The sequence below is a fragment of the Macaca thibetana genome, chromosome 18, assembly GCF_024542745.1.
Source record: "Macaca thibetana thibetana isolate TM-01 chromosome 18, ASM2454274v1, whole genome shotgun sequence".
Classification (NCBI taxonomy): domain Eukaryota; kingdom Metazoa; phylum Chordata; class Mammalia; order Primates; family Cercopithecidae; genus Macaca; species Macaca thibetana.
In genome coordinates, this window is record NC_065595.1 from 37601289 (window position 1) to 37624145 (window position 22857).

The 22857-nt window shown below is 36.9% G+C and overlaps 1 protein-coding gene across 1 annotated transcript in view; it reads left to right on the forward strand.

The window, feature by feature from the left end:
* Window positions 1-22857, forward strand: part of RIT2 (Ras like without CAAX 2) — a 392076-nt gene that overhangs the window by 23115 nt on the left and 346104 nt on the right. The window lies entirely within an intron of this gene.

Genomic DNA, 22857 nt, shown 5'->3' on the forward strand with positions numbered 1-22857 from the left:
TTTATAGAACCTAAGTTTCAGCCATGATTTCTTGCTTTAATAATATTATGTTGCTTGCAGTTACATAATACTATCTTGCCTCACTGTCCTTCCTTCAACATTTACTTGATATTGAGAAACTGTTTTGACATAAAATGCTGCCTTCAAGCTGAGCTTCTGTCTTGATAACAGTCAATATGGGGCTCCTATTGGCAACCATGGTCCTCTCAGCTTGTAATCACATTGGTTTTTGATCTGAAGGACTTACTACGTCTTTAAAATGCTCCTAGAATATTCTCAGTTAATCTTGAGACTGTATTTAAGTTTCACAACCCCAAAAACACACCCCGTATTCAGTGAGAATCTATTCTGCCATTTTCATATGAAGAGATGACAAACTTGATTTTAGTTAAATAGATTTTAGGGAATAAAAGCATTTTTTACACGAAGCAGTCTTAAGATATTCAAACCTCATAATTCTGTGACCTGGTCAGGCAGGTATGATTACTCCATTTTAAAGAGGAAAAACCAAATCTTTGATTTTGGCTATTGCAAATGTGCTAGAGTGTGTTTTCTATCTCCGTAAGCTTCAATTTTGGGGATTACAGAGTCAGAGCTCTACAGAGCCCTTGCTAAAAGCATGTTTCTTGGGGAGAGGTAACTACATGTGCATCTACAAGCTAAAGAGTCACTCTCTAGACCCTCTGATAATTTTTCAAAGGTAATAGAGGTCCCAGTACCTTGGAAAGTAGGACTATTTTTCATAATGTGTTTGTATGTGATGTCATCAAAAGAAAACTTCTATTATCGTTTTGACCCCAGTTACCGTTTAAATTATCCATGAAATAATATATATGGAATGATAAATGATTAAGCATATAATTATTTTGAATTCTTTCAAAGCTTGAAATCATTTTACTTAGATATGTGTAGATAGTGCTTAAAAACCTAGATGTAGCTGAGGCCAAGGACACATCAGATGTTTTTTAAATATTGCTAAAGAAGGAAAGGTTAAATAAAACAGATGAGATCTTCCCTCAATTATTGCAGGCAGAGAAGAGACCAGGAGCATTCAGAATCCTAAATAACACATAATCCAAAGGTCATCTTTGTCTTTGGAGCATATAATGCAATTTCTGTTGTAGCACATCTTCTCTCTGCTAGGTAACTGAACATCCAATTTTGTTTTAATTTCCGGAGAACAATCCAGTTTAAAGTGAAGGAATATGAGGCACATGTGGCTCATAGGAAAACAGCCTTACAGGCCCAGCCACAGAAGAGGGTCCAAATGAAGATAATCATGACCTGCTGCTTATGGCCATATTTGTCAGAAGCAAGGTGTTTCCAAATGAGACCATGGTAAAGACCGCATTATTCAGCATTCTATTATCACCCAGTGCAAATCTATAATATAAATGTTAGAACTGATGATCAAGCTTCTGCCCAAAGCTGTTAATGAATCTTATTGGTATCGGTTGGAAAAGGAACAACAAAAACAAAAAATAAAACATGTCTCTGTCTTAAGATTGCCATTTGTTGTCTAATCTCTATAAGTGAGTGTATAAACACTGTGAGGGCAACAATTTTATTTTCTTTGTCTTAAATAATGGCACAAAGGCCAATATCTTTATCAAAGTAAGTGTTTGATGTATATATATTAAATAAATAGTAAATGAAATATATAATATATATTAAAATAAATAGTAAATGAAAACACATTCTCTTTATTTACTTTTAAATTCAGGAGGACAAATTTGAAAACTCTAATTTATTTAAAGAATTTTCTTCTTTTTTTCTTCTTCTTATTAACTTTTATTTTAAGTTCAGGGATGTGCAGGTCTGTCATATAGGGAAACGTCATATAGGTAAACTTGTATCATGGTGGTTTGCTGTCCAGATTATTTCATCCCCCAGATATTAAGTCTAGTACCCATTAATTACTTTTTATGATCCTCTCCCTCCTCCCACCATCCACCTTCCAACGGACCCCATTGGTGTTATTCCCTTAGATGTGTACATGTGTTCTCATCATTTAGTTCCAACTTATAAGTGAAAACATACAGTGTTTAATTTTTTGTTCCTGCATTAGTTTGCTAAGGATAATGACCTTAGCAAACTTGCTCCATCCAAGTTCCTGCAAATGACATGATTTTGCTCGTTTTATGGCTGCATAGTATTCCATGGTGTATATGTACCACAATTTCTTTATCCAGTCTACTTTTATTGGACATTTAGATTGATACGATGTTTTTGATATTGTGAATAGTGCTGTAATGAACATACATGTGCATGTGTCTCTATAACAGAATGATTTATATTCCTTTGGGTATATACCCAGTAATGGGATTGCTGGATCATGGGGTGTTTTATGTTTAGGTTTTTGAAGAATTGCCACACTGTCTTCCACATGGCTGAACTATTTACACTTCCAACAACAGTGTATAAGTGTTTCTTTTTCTCCACGACCTCAACAGCCTCTGTTATATTTTGACTTTCTAGTAACAGCCATTCTGACTGGTGTGAGATGGTATCTCATTGTGGTTTTGATATGCATTTCTATAATGATCAGTGATATTAAGCTTTTTTTCATATGATTGTTGGCCACATGGACGTGTTCTTTTGAAAAGTGTCTGTTCATATCCTTTGCCCACTTTTTAGTTTTTTTTGTTTCTTGTAAATTTGTTTAAGTTCTTTATAGCTTCTGTGTCAGATGCATAGTTTGCAAAATTTTTCTCCCATTTTGTAGGTTGTCCGTTTACTCGTTGATAGTTTCATTTTCTGTGCAGAAGCTCTTTAATTAGTTAGATTCCACTTGTCAATTTTTGCTTTTGTTGCAATTGCTTTTGGCATCTTCCTCATGAAATCTTTGCCCATTCCTAGGTCCAGGATATAATTGCCTAGGTTGTCTTCCAAGCTTTTTATAGTTTTGGATGTATATTTAAATCTTTATTCCATCTTGATTTACTTTTCGTATATGAAAGGAAGGGGTCCAATTTTCAGCCTTCTCCATGTGGCTGAAGGGAATACGGAATCCTTTTATTTATTGGATAGGGAATCCTTCCCTTATTGCTTGTTTTTTGTCAGTTTTGCCAAAGATCAGATAGTTGTAAGTATGAAGCCTTATTTCTGGGTTCTCCATGCTGTTTCATTGGTCGATGTGTCTGTTTTTGTACCAGTGCCAATCTGTTTTGGTTACTGTAGCCCTGTAATATAATTTGAAGCTGGGTAGCATGACACCTCCAGCTTTGTTCTTTTTGCTTAGAATTGTCTTGGCTATTTGGGCTCTTTATTGGTTCCATATGAATTTTAAAATAGTTTTTTACAAATTGTCTTGGGCAGTGTGGTCATTTTAATTATATTGATTCTTTCTATCCATGACCTTGGAATGTTTTTCTCTTGTTTATATCATCTCTGATTTCTTTGAGCAGTGTTTTGTAGTTCTCATCGTAGAGATCTTTCACCTTTCCGGTTAGCTTTATTCCTGGATATTTTATTCTTTTTTATGGCAATTATGAATGGGATTGTGTTCCTGATTTCCTCTCGGCTTCATTGTTGTTGGTGTATAGAAATGTTAGTGATTTTTGAACATTGATTTTGTATCCTGAGAGTTTGCTGACATTGTTCATCAGGTTCAGAAGCTTTTGGGATGAGACTATAGGGTTTTCTAGGTATAGGATCTACAAACAAGAATAGTTTGACTTTCTCCCTATCTGGATGCCCTTTATTTCTTTCTCTTGCCTGATTGCCCTGGCCAGGATTTCCAGCACTATGTTCAAGAGGAGTGGTGAGAAAGGGCATCCTTATCTTCTGCCAGGAAAACTCTATTTAAAACATACACGTGTACACACATAACTATCTCAAAAACCTTAGATTTTTTAAATTAAATGTATTTTCAGTGAACTCTCAGTTTATATTTTTCCAAAATAATCAATGATAAAAACTTTGACTCATGTTTTTTTCCATAATTAACACTTTTACATACCTCTCCTTAGATTGTCTCTGTCAGGAACAAATATTGCATGAAGGAGAATATTGAACATAGATATGTTCTAGTAAGGTCCCCCTTGGGGTTGGTGGCTATGGATTCAGTTAATTCACTGTTGCTGCTCTATAAAAATCCAAGAAAAGTGGAATGGAGACTGTGAAAATGATGATAAATAAGTCTGACCAAATGCACTATGTTCATCAAAGTTAAGCTCAAGTTGAAGAAAATATTTGTGGACAAATTTCATGAATAATTTATTTTGAATTTTTCTGTTAAGAAAAATCATGAAATGATTTATGATAGAATATTGTGCTACAACTTTGTATATTTTCCTCTGTATCCTGTTTCAGTTCTTGCCCTGAATTTCACCTGTTTTTTCACTGTGAGGAAAATTTTATGCAATAGAGGTATCCATAAAAGCCCACCTGTTACGTTCCTCAAGATAGAGACTAAACAAATTTTCAGTTGGCTTCAATTTTTTACTAAACTACTCTTAATGGACTGCTTATTCATAAAATTCAATGTATTAGAAATATTAGAGCATGGAAGAACTTGTAATTGAGCTTCATTTTTTCTTACATTCTCTTTTTGTCAATGTTGGGCAACTGCAAAAGTTCCCAGCAAACCTGCTTCAGATAATGTCATTAATAATCCGCTAATAACATTTTGAAAGTATTCAAAGTTTTTATTCCACTTTTACATAGTTTCTCTAACAGCAATTAAAAAATGGTGTAAGGAGTAATATGCCCTTCAAAGAGGAGGCAACTGAGACATTTTAACAGTTTTGCTCAAGACTATTACAGTTATTATGTGACAGGAATGGGATTAGATGTCAGCTCTTCTGATTTTGGGCTACTAGGCTTTGTAATTTTGTTTATAGACTAGCTAATATTAAAGCAGTAAAATTATTAAGAAACAACAGACTAATAATAATAGCAAAGACTGAAATTATGTGTAAGTAGAGGTAATCTTTGGCTTCTACATGTATCGCTTACATCATTGTCACTTGTATTTCCAGGCTGGTGCAGTTTGTGCTGGTGAGTTGGCCTCTGGACAACCACACCAAGAACCACCAAGCAACTTCAGTAACTTCATTACAGGAATGGTTAAAAAAGAAATATTGCTCAATAAACTTATGAGTATTCTTGCACTATTGGAGCACTTACACAAATTCCCTCAGACCCTTACTTGAAATTAAGAAGACAAAGATGATACAAGATAGGTATTTGATGAAGGACACTTTTGAAATAAAATGACCTGTGGTTTTTATTTACAACATTGTTGAATACAGATACTGTAGGAACAGAGAGAAGGAAATCACACAGCGACTTTTTGGTAAGACCAAATAAGGTAAATTCATGAGTAGTTAAAAGTAATCAAAGCCCAAAAACTTGTTTGAGTCTCAAAGGGAGACACAGGTGCTGATGTGTCTCACAGGATTATCTGGAAGATTAGTTATATTAATGTCTATAAAATGCTCAAAATAGTGCCTATTAATAAGAACATATTCAAACACATCCAAGTGTTACTATGGTTATTTTAAAGATCATATCTCTTATTTCTATCTACTCAATGTGTCATTAATACATACTCTTTACTTTTTTATTTTTTTTGAGACAGAGTCTTGCTGTGTTGCCCAGGCTAGACTGCAGTGGTGTGATCTCAGCTCACGGCAACCTCCACCTCCCAGGTTCGAGTGATTCTCATACCTCAGACTGTAGCTGGGACTCACGCCTGTAGCTGGGACTGCAGGCATGCACCACCACACCAGGCTAATTTTTGTATTTTTAGTAGAGACAGGATTTTGCTATGTTGGCCAGGCTGGTCTCGAACCCCTGGCCTCAAGTGACTCACCTTCCTGCGCCTCCCAAAGGCTGAGATTACAGGTGTGAACCACCATGCCCAGCCATGAATACCTACTCTGGACCAGCAGTTGCATCACCTGCTGGGAATCAAAGATGAGTGTGACACAGTCCCTGTCCTGCAGGAAGATTTGAACTCTTATTATACTCTATTTAGCCCTGCTCTTTCTCAAAATTGTCTTTGAGAAGCTATTTAGTGTGGTATTTGCCCTCTTACTTCTCCATAGTAGTGTGCCAGATAGAGCATGATCTTTTCGTCCAGAAGGTTAGCATCCCCAGGCTTCCTGCTGTGTGCCCATAGCTCTTTCTGTGGCTCCCTTTGCATGCTTTACTACACTGGTCAGGGGAGCCCCTGGACCTTGTTCTGGCCAGCCATGCAGTGCCTTTTGTGGAGTGAGATGTGTTCTTAATCCCCAGCCCTCATGTTAAAATGTGAATCCCACAGTGGGGCATACACCACCTTCAAGTTCTGTCTCCATTTTTGTCTACAGTTGCATTTACGTTTTACCCTGCTATTCACATGTAAATTATCCAACACCTCCCTCTAAAAGCACTATTTCTTTTAAGACTGTGTGGTATTCTATCATGTGTATTTCTTCCTGATTCAGTCTCGGTAGGTTGCATGTTTCTAGGAATTCATCTATTTCCCTTAAGTTATACATTTGTTGCTGTATAGTTGTTCATAGTAGTCTTTTATGATTCTTTGTATTGCTGTTGTATCAGTTGTAATGTCTACACAACTTGAATATCCCTAATCCCAAAATCCAAAATGCTCCAAACTCTAAAACTTTTTGAGTGTTAACATGACACCCAAAGCATATGCTCATTAAAGCATGACATATTTTGGGTTTTGGGGTTAGGAATTCAACATAATATTTAAGAATAATGTAAATATTCATAAATCTGAACAAATCTGAAATCCAAAACTTTTCTGGTCTCAAGTATTCTGAACATATTACTCCATCTTCACACTGCTGATAACGACATATTGGATAATTTATAAAGGAAAAGAGGTTTAATGGACTTACAATTCCACGTGGCCAGGGAGGCCTCTCAATCATGGCAGAAGGCAAAAGGCATGTCTTGCATGGTGGCAGGCAAGAGGGCTTGTGCAGAGGAACTCCTATTTATAAAATCATCATATCCCGTGAGACTTGTCCACTACCATGAGAACAGTATGGGAGAAACTGCCCTCATAATTCAGTTATCTTCCACTAGTTTCCTCCCACCACATGTGGGAATTATGGGAGCTACAATTCAAGATGAGATTTGGGTGGGGACACGGCAAAACCATATCTCTGGATAAGGCATACTAACCCTATACTCTACAACCTTAAGAAGAGAAGGAAATTATGTCATTTATAACTGCATCGATGGAACTGGAGGACATTATGCAAAATTAAATAAGCTAAGCACAGAAAGACAAATGCTACAACTTCATGTATGTAGACTCTAAACAAATCCTCATAGAAACAGAATGTAGAAAGGTGATTACCAAAGGCTGGGAGGAAAGAGGAAGAATGGAAAAAGAGAAGAAACTGAGCAAAGCGTACGAAATTAGACTAGAGGAATACTTTTTAGTATTTTATTGCACTGTGTAGTGACTAAAATAATAACAACATGTTGTATATTTCAAACTTGCTAAAAATATATTTTTTTTCCACATTCTTACTACAAAAAACACTAATAAGGTGGTGAGATAATAGATATGTGAGTCAGTTTGATTTAATTTTTTTACAATGTATACATAGGTCAAAATATCACATTGTACCCCACAAAGATATACAATTATTATTTATTAAATAAAAATTAATACATTAATAAATATTTTTCTTTTTATTTTTGTTTCTGTATAATAGAAGTAAATAATTTTAGAAAGATATTTTCTCCCCTCCTTCTGAAAAAGCCACTGCAGCATTTCTTCAAAAAAGCCTCCTCTTTTCTTCTCATTCTTCTCTTTCCTTCTCTTTCCTACCTCCTCCTCATCCCACCTTTATCCACAGAACTATAAGATACTCCCACTGCTCCTCACACATGGCCATGGTGCAGGCTACAAAAACCCTCAATTGATAGGTCTGTATCTTTCAACAGATTATGACTTACTTCATTTTTATTATTATACTTTAAGGGATATATGTGCAGAATGTGCAGGTTTGTTACATAGGTTTACCTGTGCCATAAACCATTGTGCACCCATCAACCTGTCATCTAGGTTTTAAGCCCCACATGCATTAGGTATTTGTCATAATGTTATCCCTCCCCTAGCCCCCCACCCCCTGACAGGCCCTGGTGTGTAATGTCCCCCTCCCTCTGTCCGTGTGTTCCTATTGTTCAGCTCCCACTTATGAGTGAGAACATGCAGTGTTTGGTTTTCTGTTCCTGTGTTAGTCTGCTGAGAATGATGGTTTCCAGCTTCATCCATGTCCCTGCAAAGGACATGAACTCATTCTTTTTTATGGCTGCATAGTATTCCATGGTGTATATGTGCCATCTTTCTTTATCCAGTCTATCGTCGATGGGCATTTGGTTTGGTTCCAAGTCATTGCTACTGTAAATGGTGCTGCAATAAACATACGTGTGCATGTGTTTTTGTAGGAGAATAATTTACAATACTTTGCGTATGTACCCAGTAATGGGATTGCTGGGTCAAATGGTATTTCTGGTTTTAGATCATTGAGGAATCACCACACTGTCTTCCACAATGGTTGAACTAATTTACACTCCCACCAACAGTGTAAAAGTGTTCCTATTGCACCACAGCCTTGCCAATATCTGTTGTTTCCTGACTTTTTAATGATCGCCATTCTAACTGGTATGAGATGGTATCTCATTGCGGTTTTGATTTCCATTTCTCTAATGACCAGTGATGATGAGGTTTTTTTCATATGTTTGTTGTTTGCATAAATGTCTTCTTTTGAGAAGTGTTTGTTCATATTCTTTGCCCAATTTTTGATTTTTTTTTCTTTTTGGTAAATTTTTTTAAGTTTCTCATAGATTCTGGATATTAGATCTTTGTCAGATAGATAGATTACAAAAATTTTGTCCCATTCTGTAGGTTGCCTGATCACTCTGATAACAGTTTCTTTTGTTGTACAGAACCTCTTCAGTTTAATTAGATCCCATTTGTCAATTTTGGCTTTTGTTGCAATTGCTTTTAGTGTTTTAGTCATGAAGTCTTTGCCCATGCCTATGTCCTGAATTGTATTGCCTAGGTTTTCTTCTAGGGTTTTTATGGTTTTAGGTTTTACATTTAAGTCTTTAGTCCATCTTGAGTTAATTTTTGTATAAGGTGTAAGGAAGGGGTCCAGCTTCAGTATTCTGCATATGGGTAGCCAGTTTTCCCAACACCACTTATTAAGTAGGAAATCCTTTCCCCATTGCTTGTTTTTGTTAGGTTTGTCAAAGATAAGATGGTTGTAGATGTGTGGTGTTATTTCTGAGGCCTCTGTTCTGTTCCATTGGTCTATATATCTGTTTTGGTACCAGTACCATGCTGTTTGGGTTACTGTAGACTTATAGTATATTTTGATGTCAGGTAACGTGATGCCTCCAGCTTTGTTCTTTTTGCTTTCGATTGTCTTGGCTATATGGGTTCTTTTTTGGTTCCTTATGAAATTTAAAGTAGTTTTTCTAATTCTGTGAAGAAAGTCAACAGTAGCTTGATGGAAATAGCATTGAATCTATAAATTACTTTGGCTAGTATGCCCATTTGCACGATATTAATTCTTCCTATCCATTACCATGGAATGTTTTTCCATTTGTTTGTGTCCTGTCTTATTTCCTTGAACAGTGGTTTGTAGTTCTCCTTGAAGAAGTCCTTCATGTCCCTTGTAAGTTGTATTCCTAGGCATTTTGTTCTCTTTGTAGCAATGGTGAATAGGAGTTCACTCACGATTTGACTCTCTGTTTGTCTGTTATTGATGCATAGGAATGCTTGTGATATCTGCACACTGAATTTGTGTGCTGAGACTTTGCTGAAGTTGCTTATCAGCTTAAGGACATTTTGGGCTGAGACAATGGGGTTTTCTAAATATACAATAATGTCATCTGCAAATAGAGACAATTTAACTTCCTCTCTTCCTATTTGAATAGGGATTTTTTTTTTTTTTTTTTTGAGATGGAGTCTCACTCTGTCAAGCCGTCTGGAGTGCAGTGGCGCAAACTCGGCTCACTGCAAGCTCTACCTCCTGGGTTCACGCAATTCTCCTGCCTCAGGATCCTGAGTAGCTGGGACTATAGGCGCCCGCCACCACACCCGGCTAATTTTTTGTATTTTTTCTTTTTTTCGAAACGGAGTCTAGCTCTGTCATCCAGGCTGGCGTGCAGTGGCCGAATCTCAGCTCACTGCAAGCTCCGCCTCCCAGGTTTATGCCATTCTCCTGCCTCCGCCTCCCAAGTAGCTGGGACTACAGGCGCCCGCCACCTTTCCTGGCTAGTTTTTTTGTATTTTTTTAGTAGACACGGGGTTTCACCATGTTAGCCAGGATGGTCTCGATCTCCTAACCTCGTGATCCACCTGCCTCGGCCTCCCAAAGTGCTGGGATTACAGGCGTGAGCCACCAGGCTCGGCCTTGAATACCTTTTATTTCTTTCTCTTACCTGATTGCCTTGGCGAGAACTTCCAACACTATGTTGAATAGGAGTGGTGAGAGAGGGCATCTTTGTCCTGTGCTTGTTTTCAAAAGGAATGCTTCTAGCTTTTGCCCATTCATTATGATATTGTCTATGGGTTTGTCATAAATATCTCTTGCTATTTTAAGATACATTCCATCAATACCTAGTTTATTGAGTGATTTTTTTTTTGCATGAAAGGGTGTTGAATTTTATCTAAGGCCTTTTCTGCACCTATTGAGATAATCATGTGGTTTTTATCTTTGTTTTTGTTTATATGATCGATTATGTTTATTGATTTGCATATGTTGAACCAGCCTTGCATCCCAGGGATGACGCCAGCTTGATTGTGGTGGATAAGCCTCTTGACATGCTGCTGGATTCGGTTTACCAGTATTTTATTGAGGATTTTCACATCAATGTTCATCAGGGATACTGGCCTAAAATTTTTTTTTGTTGTTGTTGTATCTCTGCTAGGTTTTGGTATCAGGATGATGCTGGTCTTGTAAAATGAGTTAGGGAGTAGTCCCTCTTTTTCTGTTGTTTGGAATAGTTTCAGAAAGAATGTTACCAGCTCTTCTTTGTACCTGTGGTAGAATTTGGCTGTGAGTCCAATAGACACAGTAAAAAGTGATAAATGGGATATCACCACTGACCCCACAGAAATAAAAACTACCATCACAGAATACTATAAACACCTCTATGCAAATAAACTAGAAAATCTTGAAGAAATGAGTAAATTCCCGGACACATACGCCATCCCAAGTCTAAACCAGGAAAAAGTCAAATCCCTGAATAGACCAATAACAAGTTCTGAAATTGATGCAGTAATTAATAACTTACCAAACAAAAAAAGCCCAGGGCTAGATTATGACTATCCAAAACAGGTTATGTTGTTTTACAGTAACCTGTGTTTAGCCTACTGCTAAGAGTTAAACAGTTACTCAGAGGATGTTTGGTGTTGGTAGTCATGAAGGAAGAAGAATGGAAAAAAAATGAATGTAAGAAGAAAGGAAGGAAAGAAGAAAAGTTAAACAGCATGAGAAGGAATGCTATTGATAGAGTCTTTGAAACTTATATTGAAGTTTCTGAACATAATTAAACAAGCTATTGTGTTGATTAAAAATAAATCTGTTATTCATGAAACACTGTGTGATAAAAGAGGGCAGACAAACAGGAAATAAAAATACCTGAGTTTTAAATATAGCTCTCCCTCTTAGTAATCAGGAGACTTCTAGGAGGAACTCAGCCTCTTGATACCCTGTTTGCTTCTCTGTGAAAGAAACAGGAAGGATGAGGCATGCACATTTATCTCAAGGTGGAGAACTCCTGATGAACAGTGGTAAGAGCACATATGAAGTCAGACTTAGCAGCATCATGGCAACGAAGTTACCAAACCTCTCTTTCCCTAAATTTCTTTCTCTCTAATACAGAGAAACAATAATACTTACTCTATAGTTTACTGAGAAGATGGACTGATTGAGAGAATGCATAGTTGCTAATAAATATTAACTATCATTATGATAATTATCGTTATGGTTATTATGAAGTTTAAAAAATAATAAATGATGTTAGCTGCTTACAAGAGCAGTATATAAATTATAAAGTGCTGTAACACAAGCGACATAATGATTATTTTTAAGCATTATTATGTAAACATAAATAAGTTTAAACATGCAAAGGGTAAAATATTTTTGGGCCTTTTTACTATTGTTCATGTATATCCATTAATAGACCTATATGTGTAATTAGTATATCAATCACTGAGAAAAACTAGATTAATTTCTTACATAACAGAGACTATCGTTTGTCACCAAAACTCCTGGCAATTTGCTAATAAGGATCATTGTTTTAAAGAAAACTTTCAAGTTCATTTAGACTGGGGTGACCATCTGATAAGGTTCGCCCCAGGATCCTGGGTTGTCTCTGTTGTCCTTGCTTTATTCTAAACAGAATCCTTTTCTATCCTCAGAGTGTCCTGGTTTGGATAGTAAATTTCATGGTCATCCTTCTTAAGAAGAATGAACCCTATGCAAAGCATACAGGACCAACAGGAATAGAAGTTGTTCTTAGAGCAAGTGAGTGGCAGCAAGGGACGTTAAGCCAGTCCCTGAATGGCTGCCTCCGGATTTGGTGTCTTCTGCAGTACATTGGGACACTTAAGAATTTCCCTTCTTACCTTGCTTTGTGAAAGAATCAAAAGAAATAAGCATACAGTGGGTTTTGGAAAATAAAAAATTATTTAAGGTCAATGCCAATTTTTCAAGCCTAAATGTAAATAAAAACAACAGCAAAACAAAACAAAAACAGTAGCAGGTAAGCACTAAGGTGGCAAAAGGGAGAAGCAGAGGTGTGAGGTAAGGAGGTAGGTTTTTTTGTCATTTAGCTTCAGGTTGCCATGGGCTGAATGTCTAAGTCAATGTGATCAAACATCCAAATGTTGCACTAAAGCCCTACCTAATGGTTAAATTTAGAAACATTAAATAGGAGACAGCAAGGTGTGAGAAATCAGAAAATCTCAGATACAATTCCTTTATCTATCACTAATCAGGTGTGTTTTACCTTGGAGAGCAGAACGTGTATAACCTGTATTGACCTTGTTTTTCTCATAATTAGAATGGGAAGGAAAATGCCTGCCTTTGCAGGGTTGATAAGTTGATGTGAGGAATTAGGTGATGTGCATACGTTCTCTAACAGAGAAAAGCGGTCTGGCACAGGGTAGGAACTGAATATAGATTGGTGGCCTGAAAGTCTATTAGACCTGGAGGTCTTAGCTACCGATAAATAAAAAGAAACTAAGAACTGAGTGCGGTGACTACTTAGTGAAATTTAAAACCTCAGTTCCCTCTCTTTAATTACTTTTTTATTTATTTTTTATGTTCCAAGGTTATCTCTTAGGTTAGTTTTTTTTTTCTTTTTATTTATTTATTTATTATTATTATACTTTAAGTTCTAGGGTACATGGGAACAACATACAGGTTTGTTACATATGTATACATGTGCCATGTTGGTGTGCTGCACACGTTAACTCACAATTTACAATAGGTATATCGCCTAATGTTATACCGCCCCGCTACCACTACCCCAGCACAGGCCCCAGTGTGTAATGTTCCCCACCCTGTGTCTCAGTGTTCTCATTGTTCAATTCCCATCTATGAGTGAGAACATGCAGTGCTTGGTTTTCTGTCCTTGCGATAGTTTGCTGAGAACCATGGTTTCCAGCTGCATCCATGTCCCTACAAAGGACAAGAACTCATCCTTTTTGATGGCTGCATAGTATTTCATGGTGTATATGTGCCACATTTTCTTAATCCAGTCTATCATTGATGGCCATTTGAGTTGGTTCCAAGTCTTTGCTATTGTGAATAGTGCCACAGTAAACATATGTGTGCATGTGTCTTTATAGCAGCATGATTTATAATCCTTTGGGTATATACCCAGTAATGAGATGGCTGGGTCAAATGGCATTTCTAGTTCTAGATGCTTGAAGAATTGCCACACTGTCTTTCACAAAGGTTGAACTAGTTTACAGTCCCACCAACAGTGTAAAAGTATTCCTGTTTCTCCACATCCTCTCCAGCACCTGTTGTTTCCTGACTTTTTAATGATTGCCATTCAAACTGGTGTGAGATGGTATCTCATTGTGGTTTTGATTTGCATTTCTCTGGTGGCCAGTGATGATGAGCATTTTTTTCATGTGTCTGTTGGCTGCATAAATGTCTTCTTTTGAGAAGTGCCTGTCCATATCCTTTGCCCACTTTTTGAGAGGTTGTTTAATTTTTTTCTTGTAAATTTGTTTAAGTTCTTTGTAGATTCTGGATATTAACCCTGTGTCAGATGGGTAGATTGCAAAAATTTTCTCCCATTCTATAGGTTGCCTGTTCACTCTGATGGTAGTTTCTTTTGCTGTGCAGAAGTTCTTTAGTTTAATTAGATCCCATTTGTGAATTTTGGCTTTTGTTGCCATTGCTTTTGGTGTTTTAGACATGAAGTCCTTGCCCATTCCTATCTCCTGAATGGTATTGCTTACGTTTTCTTCTAGGGTTTTTATGGTTTTAGGTCAAACATTTAAGTCTTTAGTCCATCTTGAATTAATTTTTGTATAAGGTGTAAGGAAGGGATCCAGTTTCAGCTTTCTACGTATGGCTAGCCAGTTTTCCCAGCACCATTTATTAAATAGGGAATCCTTTCCTCATTTCTTATTTTTGTCAGGTTTGTCAAAGATCAGATGGTTGTAGATGTGTGGTGTTATTTCTGAGGCCTCTGTTCTGTTCCATTGGTCTATATCTCTGTTTTGGTACCAGTACCATGCTGTTTTGGTTATTGTAGCCTTGTAGTATAGTTTGAAGTCAGGTAGCATGATGCCTCCTGCTTTGTTCAATCACATGCATTCCTATACACCAATAACAGACAAACAGAGAGCCAAATCATGAGTGAATTCCCATTCACAATTGCTTCAAAGAGAATAAAATACCTAGGAATCCAACTTACAAGGGATGCAAAGGACCTCTTCAAGGAGATCTACAAAACACTGCTCAACGAAGTAAAAGAGGACAGAAACAAATGGAAGAACATTCCATGCTCATGAATAGGAAGAATCAATATCGTGAAAATGGCCATACTGCCTAAGGTAATTTATAGATTCAATGCCATCCCCATCAAGCTACCAATGACTTTCTTCACAGAATTGGAAAAAACTATTTTAAAGTTCATATGGAATCAGAAAAGTGCCCGCATTGGCAAGACAATCCTAAGACTTTAATTACTTTTTGAATATGAAAATTAACCAACATCTTAATAAAACCAGTATTTAATAGCAACTGTCATCACATGTAATGAGTGAGTAAGATTTGCAGATTTTGTGGCAGAACCCAGGTAGGTGACAGAGGCACTTTTACTGACTGAAGTAGTGCAGTGAAGCTCGGGTGCCTTTTTCATATTCAAATTTGAAATTCGAAGGCCAGAGCCTTCCTTTTCTTTACAGGAGAGCAGTCCAATCATGACGAACTTCACTGACCGACAGTGAGTCTGATGAAACCAAGATTATAGGCTCCAAATTTACTTTCAAATGTAGTATGTCTCCAGTTTGCTTAGACATATTGCTGACGCTTAAAACATAAAATGGAAAAATGACACTGACTTCAATTATGGGAAAAGAAAATTGTCCTTTGTATTCACCCGTCATAAGTCAGATTTCCCTTGCTTGGGGTTTTTCCAAGGAACCCTCTTGATGTCTTTAGTTGTCATCAGAGCCCTAGTTAACGATTATCTTTGGGGATTACATTAGTCCTATAGGAGAAATTGGGAATTCTTCACTCATAAATTAATTGTGTCTTAATATACATGAAAATATCTGAAAAATATGTTTTCTTGGTTTCTGTTCACTTGGCCACAAAAATGTTTATAGTGGATTAGAAATATTCATTATAGTGCTTCCAGTATTTTTTTTCTGATTTGTCTGTTCAGTCTTTGTTTTATTTCCAGTCTTATTAGTAAAACAAAACAAAACAAAACAAAAAAACCCCACAAATCTCAGCTCCAGCCTTCCCTGAAGAGTGATCATGAATAAGTTTTACAAGTCTTTGTGATTTTAGTTTGTTTTGGTTCTTCATTTGAAAAATTAAAAATTGAATTAGATGATTTGTAAGGGTCTGTATTTCTATAAATTATTTTGCTGCTACATGGAACAATATTTATAAAGCAATTGCAATTGTTTTCTTTTTAAATGAAACAAATTATCTTTGATGTTTGCCCAAGAAAAAAAGTGCTAAGTATTCAAACAGAATGTAATTTATCTGACAGGGCTCTGCTCTGTCACTGGAATTATATTTAATTACAGTGTGGATCCTGCAGTCCAGCCAGGGCACATCTTTTACAGTGTCCCTGCTCATTTTCCTGCTCCTCTGGGATGTATACTAGCCCTCTGGACTCTGTAGATGCTCTTGTACAGAAGATTGATGCAGCTGAGATAAAAGAACCACAGTCAGAGAGAAACAAATCAGAAGAAGATTAAGAAAGATAATCTGAGACAATGCCTTTAACTCTCCTCCGTCCAAAGCTCCATATCTGAGGCCAAAAACGTCCCTGGAAGCGGGAGTCTGGGATTCTCCTTAGCCTTCTCCCTATTTTGCCTGCACCCCGTGGCCATACTCTTTTCACTGCTGGCTCCAGGAGGAATGTAAACTATGCTAGGTAGTACACAGAGCCAGTGATGTTTAGCAAGTGTGCAATGCAAGGATCCATGAGGTTTAAAGGAACTTATAGACTACTTGGAGGTGTTGAATATATCCATAAAAAGATATTCTAGATGTTTTGGAATTCAGAGGCTGTATAGATTTATACATGTGGCAGTGATCAGGAAAGGCTTTCTCGTAAATGTGGGAATTTAGCTATACCGGGAAGGAAGACTAGCTGGAAGGAACTAAGTAGACCCTTCCCTCCAGTCTTGAGCAAAAGTACAGTGGTAAGAACGCACGTGGCACACAGAGAGGTCAGAGTAGGGACAGGCTCAACCTGTGGAGAGTTTAGATTTGCAGAGAATGGAGATGTGGTTAGAGGAATTGTCAAGTGGGAGAGCACTGAGAGGTTTGAATTCTCATCTCAGCCAGGGAGTTTAAAATTAGAAAATTAAACATTGACAATGTCATTACTCACAGTAATAAAAAGCAGAAAGCTTAGCTGTCCATGGTATGCAGTATGCTGGGGTGGACTATGAAATTGGGCCAGGTCATAGGAAGATTCTTTTTTTAGCATCCCTTTCAAAACAGAATGTCTTTGGAGGAAGCAAGACATGTCAGTTAGAAAAATATTAATGTTTTGCTAAATTTGAGAATTTGATGGCAATATTAACCTGAATTAGCTGAAGAGAAGTAATCATCTAGGTAATTTTGCCTCACCTTACACAGAAAATGGAAGCATAATACATTTAAAAAATTCAATGTCCTAAAAAAATGCTACATACTACCTGCTGTAGACACTATTGTTTTAATCTCTAATAACATCTAATAAAGAATACACGGGTAAATGCACATAGACTTTGTTCAGGCTATAGAAATAGACATGGTGACAGGTGGTGGGCACAATAGCTGTCAGATAAGTGATGGGCTGTCAGTTATAAAAGTGCTTGCTACGTTGCTCATGTTACAATTTGAATTCAAAAGATGTTACATGAATCATCATAGCCGTAAAGTCAGTTAGTACTTAATCCTGGACAACAACTGGAGTCTCCTGGTGTTACAGGATTCTCACTAAAGATGTAATAAAGATAAAAACAGATAAGATTTCAAGCTACAAAGGGCCAGGCTTAAACTCAACATGAAGATGTTTTTCCTTGAAATAGAAACTACCCAACAACAAAATGCCCCAGAGAAAAATGTTCAAGAAAAGAGTACTTTGGGCCAGGCACGGTGGCTCATGCCTGTAATCCCAGCACTTTGGGAGGCCGAGACGGGCGGATCACGAGGTCAGGAGATCGAGACCATCCTGGCTAACACGGTGAAACCCCGTCTCTACTAAAAATACAAAAACTTAGCCGGGCGTGGCCGTGGGCGCCTGTAGTCCCAGCTACTCGGGAGGCTGAGGCAGGAGAATGGCGTGAACCCGGGAGGCGGAGCTTGCAGTGAGCCGAGATCGCGCCACTGCACTCCGGCCTGGGCGGCAGAGCCAGACTCCGTCTCAAAAAAAAAAAAAAAGAAAGAAAAGAGTACTTTGGCCATGTCATCAGGGATACAAGCAAGAAATTTCAGCCCCCGTTGGGAGTTTGAATGAGTCTCTATTAGCTACCTAATAGATGGATTTTTTTTTTGGATAAGATTCTATAATAAACAATCTCACATGCATAAGCAAAACTTTGCCTTCTCAGTACTTATATATGGAAAACACTCAGGCATCTTTTCTGTTTCCTGGCACTATATACCTATGATTGCTCTGACACTATTTATGAAGAAACAGAAAATTATAGGTCCTATTGGATTCAACCGAGGCTTGTGTTTGAACCTCTTAAAAAGAAACAACACAGTCTTTGCCGTCGCTCTCTGAATGTCTCTTAGGATTTAACTTATTCCTAGCTCATCTGGTGACAAGAGTCTTCTCTGCCTTCTTCAGCATCGTGAGCTAGAGAGAGATGTTCCTAGACGTATCTATGGACCTCAATCAAACATTACCTTCTTTATTAGACCATCCTAGCAACTTCCTACCCTCAATACCTACACAGTTTTTAGGTATTACTTTAGCACTTACCGAAATTCAGTATATTTCATATGATACTTTTTTTTTTTTTTTTTTTTTGGTCACCCTTACACTCCTCTTTCCTCACAACACAACATATACCTTATTAGAACATAAACTATGTAAGGCAGGATGATTTTTGTTTTTGCTTTTGCTTTTTTTCCTGTTCACTGCAGCCGTATCCCAAGCTTGACATTTAGTAGATGCTCAATAAATACTTACTGAGAGAAAAAAAAAAAAAAAAAGATCAATTTAATGGAAAGAATGCTATAGTTATGCGGCTCTAAGTAGACGAACATTTCATAAGCACTTAATGAACTGCAGAAATCAGTCCACACATTCTGGGGACGGCCCTCTTTTCATCACCATTCAGTTTATCCAGGTTTCAGTAGTACTGTTTTAAGCTTTCTAGAAGAAATAAATAATATATTCTAACAATCCGAATAATGTGAAGCTGTAAGTACCACAGTATACAGCTGAGGAAATTGAATAGAACTTAGATATTATCACAAAAAAGAACCTGTCTAGGAATGCCAACAGCACTCTAAAGTTGGGCCTCTGCTTAATTGTCCTTCATCTCAGCTTGTTTCTATTGAAATGACTCCCCATGTTAAAATGATAAAAAAAAAATGATACTTGGTATTGCAGGATCTCAAAAATATCCTTTTATTCACTAAAGCCAGAAAGGAAATGAGCTTTGGATTCATACAAAATTCAATCATCTTCCAAAAGCCCATTTTTCTTCTCTTTCCTTTTTGTCTAGTGTAGCTTGAAAAAAGCAAAGGCATTCTTTGCTCATCTGATGAGATTGACAGGGTTCTTAGACAAAAAGAGGGGGAGCCAAAATGATACTTTGTAGCAAGAGGCAAAATGGCAGCAAATTGAAAAGGTGGTTGCAACCACAATTCCAACTATAATTAAATGATCCTAAAAATAATATGCATGTATATTTAGACTCAGAAACAAGCAGTATATTTAAGAAAAATTCACAGGAACTTCATACTTTAAATTTTGTGTTTTAAGACAGAATTCAATTTTTCTATAAAAAGTCATTCTTTATAAAGCAAAAGATGTGTATGCATGCATTGAGTGTGCTTAGGACTGGTTATATCTAAGCCTCTCACAGTTTCTAAACTAATTAAACAGGAAGATTTACAAAGGAGTCAATTTCTTATTGAGGAAGTTAATCATGGACACACAGAAAAGAAAATGCCTACAAACTTCTTTCAGCATAACCTCTGTTCATGCCACTTTATGAAAGAGAAAACTAGTTTTCTTTTGCTTGTATCATATATAGATCAATGTGAAAAAAAATCATTTTTATTTCTAATGGTGCCCATATTAGAAATAAAAAAAGGAAGAGCTGCTGATTTAAACTTTAAATATAGCAGGGAATATAAGTATTCTTATTTGGTAAGCATGAAACCAAAACAGGATATAGTTGAATTGAATAACAACAAAACTAAAAATAATAAATAATTTAAGGCACATCTTAGTACTGTGTTTTTAAAAGAGTCTTTTAAATTTTTTATTTTATTTTATTTTAAGTTCCAGGGTACATGTGCAGGATGTACAGGTTTGTTACATAGGTAAATGTGTGCAGTGGTGGTTTGCTGCATCTATCAACCCATCACCTAGGTATTAAGCCAACATGCATTAGCTATTTTTCCTGATGCTCTCCCTCCCGCTGTCCTCTCAAAATAGGACCCAGCATGTCTTGTTCCCCTCCCTGCATCCATGTGTTCTCATCATTCAGCTCCTGCTTAGAAGCGAGACCATGTGGTATTTGGTTTTCTCTTCCTGCATTACTTTGCTTCCAGCTCCATGCATGTCCCTGAAAAGGACATGATCTCATTCCTTTTTATGACTGCATAGTATTCCATGGTGTATATGTACCACATTTTCTTTATCTAGTCTATCACTGATGGGCATTTGGGTTGATTCCATGTCATCGCTATTGTGAATACGGCTACAATGAACATACATGTAAATGTATCTTTTAAAAAGTCGTAATGCATAAAAAAATAAGGGGTAATGCACAGTTTTGGATGAGATCCCAGTTTGGGTAAATTAGGTATGCATAAAATTTGGGGACTCATTGGGGAACTTTGAACATAGTCGGAATTTTATATAACACAAACATTTACTGAAGTAGAAAGATGGGAATCACTAGTTTAAAAAAGTAAGTTACAAGGCCGGGCGCGGTGGCTCAAGCCTGTAATCCCAGCACTTTGGGAGGCCGAGATGGGCGGATCACGAGGTCAGGAGATCGAGACCATCCTGGCTAACACAGTGAAACCCCGTCTCTACTAAAAATACAAAAAAAAAAAAAAAGTAAGTTACAAAACAATATGTACAGTGTAATCTCGTGTTTACTTATAAATACATACACATATGTATAAACACACAAATGCATGCCTACAAACATATGCAAAGAAAAATCTGAAGATATATAGACAAATATGTTAAGAGATAGTGTGTTCATTGCTGGGTGGCTTGATTGAAATATTTTTGCTTAAATATTAAATGAGTTTATTTTAGTTGATCTCTACTTTCTAAATACTGCCACTGTTCTTATGCTGCTTCTAAACAGCAAAAGATTATTTAGTAAAGTTACTATATGTAATTGTGTATCTAAAAAACAAAAAGGCCATTTCTGAAGCAGTCTAATTTTGTTTTGTAAAACTACTCATTTTTTCACCTTCCTTCACATACATTATGGTCCACGCATACCAGGTGACTCAATCTACCTGTTCTTCCCTCTATGTCATTGATAGCAACATTTTCTCTCATTTATCTCTGCTTATCAAATACCCTTCCATACTTTCACATTCATTTAAAACTGCTACCTCTTTCATAAGGCATTCCTAGAACCCACATACTATTTCTAATTGTTTTCTTATGCACAGCAAAATTTCTTTAAATGCCACTATAGGACTCTTATGTTTTATGGTTAGTGGAAACCAGGTATGTCCAGTCCACCAGTCTGGATTGCTGGAGGGGAGGGTTCCTAATTGCCATTCCTGGATGACAGGGTCCGTATTTATTTTCATCTTTGTATCCGCATCCACCTCTAACTCAGTTCACATATGAAGATATCTGCAAAAGTGAATCCATGTATAAAGAAGTAAGGTTTTAATTTAAAGGCTTAGATAATCAGGCAGGGTTATCTTTGGATGAGGGCCTTAGTTATATGAAGACAGTGCATAGTGGAGATCAGTAATAATTTACATGTAAATATATGTTTGGAGCTAGCATCACAAAGAAAGAATGATATTATACCTTTAAATGCCACACCAGATACATCCAAAGGAACAAAATATCGGCAACATTAAACTTCTTTCACATTTTCTGCTATTATGTTGTGATAAGAAGAACATAACCAAGAAGTGAAAGTCAAAGCATATGATAGCACCCTTTCCGAAAGCTGTATTGTGAGTTCTACAAACTGTCAGAATAAAATAAACAACATAAGCAAACAAGGGGAGGAAGCTTCAGAGGGTCAATGAGGACTGATCTCATGCTAACCAATGAGATGATGAACTGTCATCTGACTAAGAAGATGGGGAATAGGAATATTAACTTTTCTGGATGATGCAGCTCTTCCACTTTTCAGAAAGCTGAACTGTGGCCCCCGAGGAGTTCTACACCCTCATTGTTAAGTTATTGTTACATTTCTAGTTAGAAATAGCAATTTACCCTAAGATCACTTTTTAAATTCAGACACGTGGGATCCGTTGAAACATAGCGAAAGGGTATATGGGGAACATGATTCAGAGAGAAGAGGGAGCTAGGATGTGTAAGGCTGCTTGAGGAGGAGAATTATGCTTTATTCTCCTTTCTACAGCATCCCACACCTAGTAAGTGTTAAGTGTTGAATAACAGAGAAATAGAATGTGAGGAAATTTTCTTGTATCTTTGTTTTTCCTTTAGTGTCAATTCCAGTAAGAGACTAATTAGTTACCACCTTGCAAGATATGGGAAGTTGCAAAAAGCCTGAAAAATGAAATTCAGAACAGGCAGATGAAATGCAGAGTAGAGATGGTAAGAAGGTAAAGATTTGTGGAAGAAATCGGCATGGGGGAAAATATAAAGAAACCCTGAAGTCCTCTGAGCAAGAACTAGACCAGCAATCCATCCTAGCTACTTAGCTAGAGTTGATGACTAGCTTGCTAATTGACTGTTTTGTTTTTC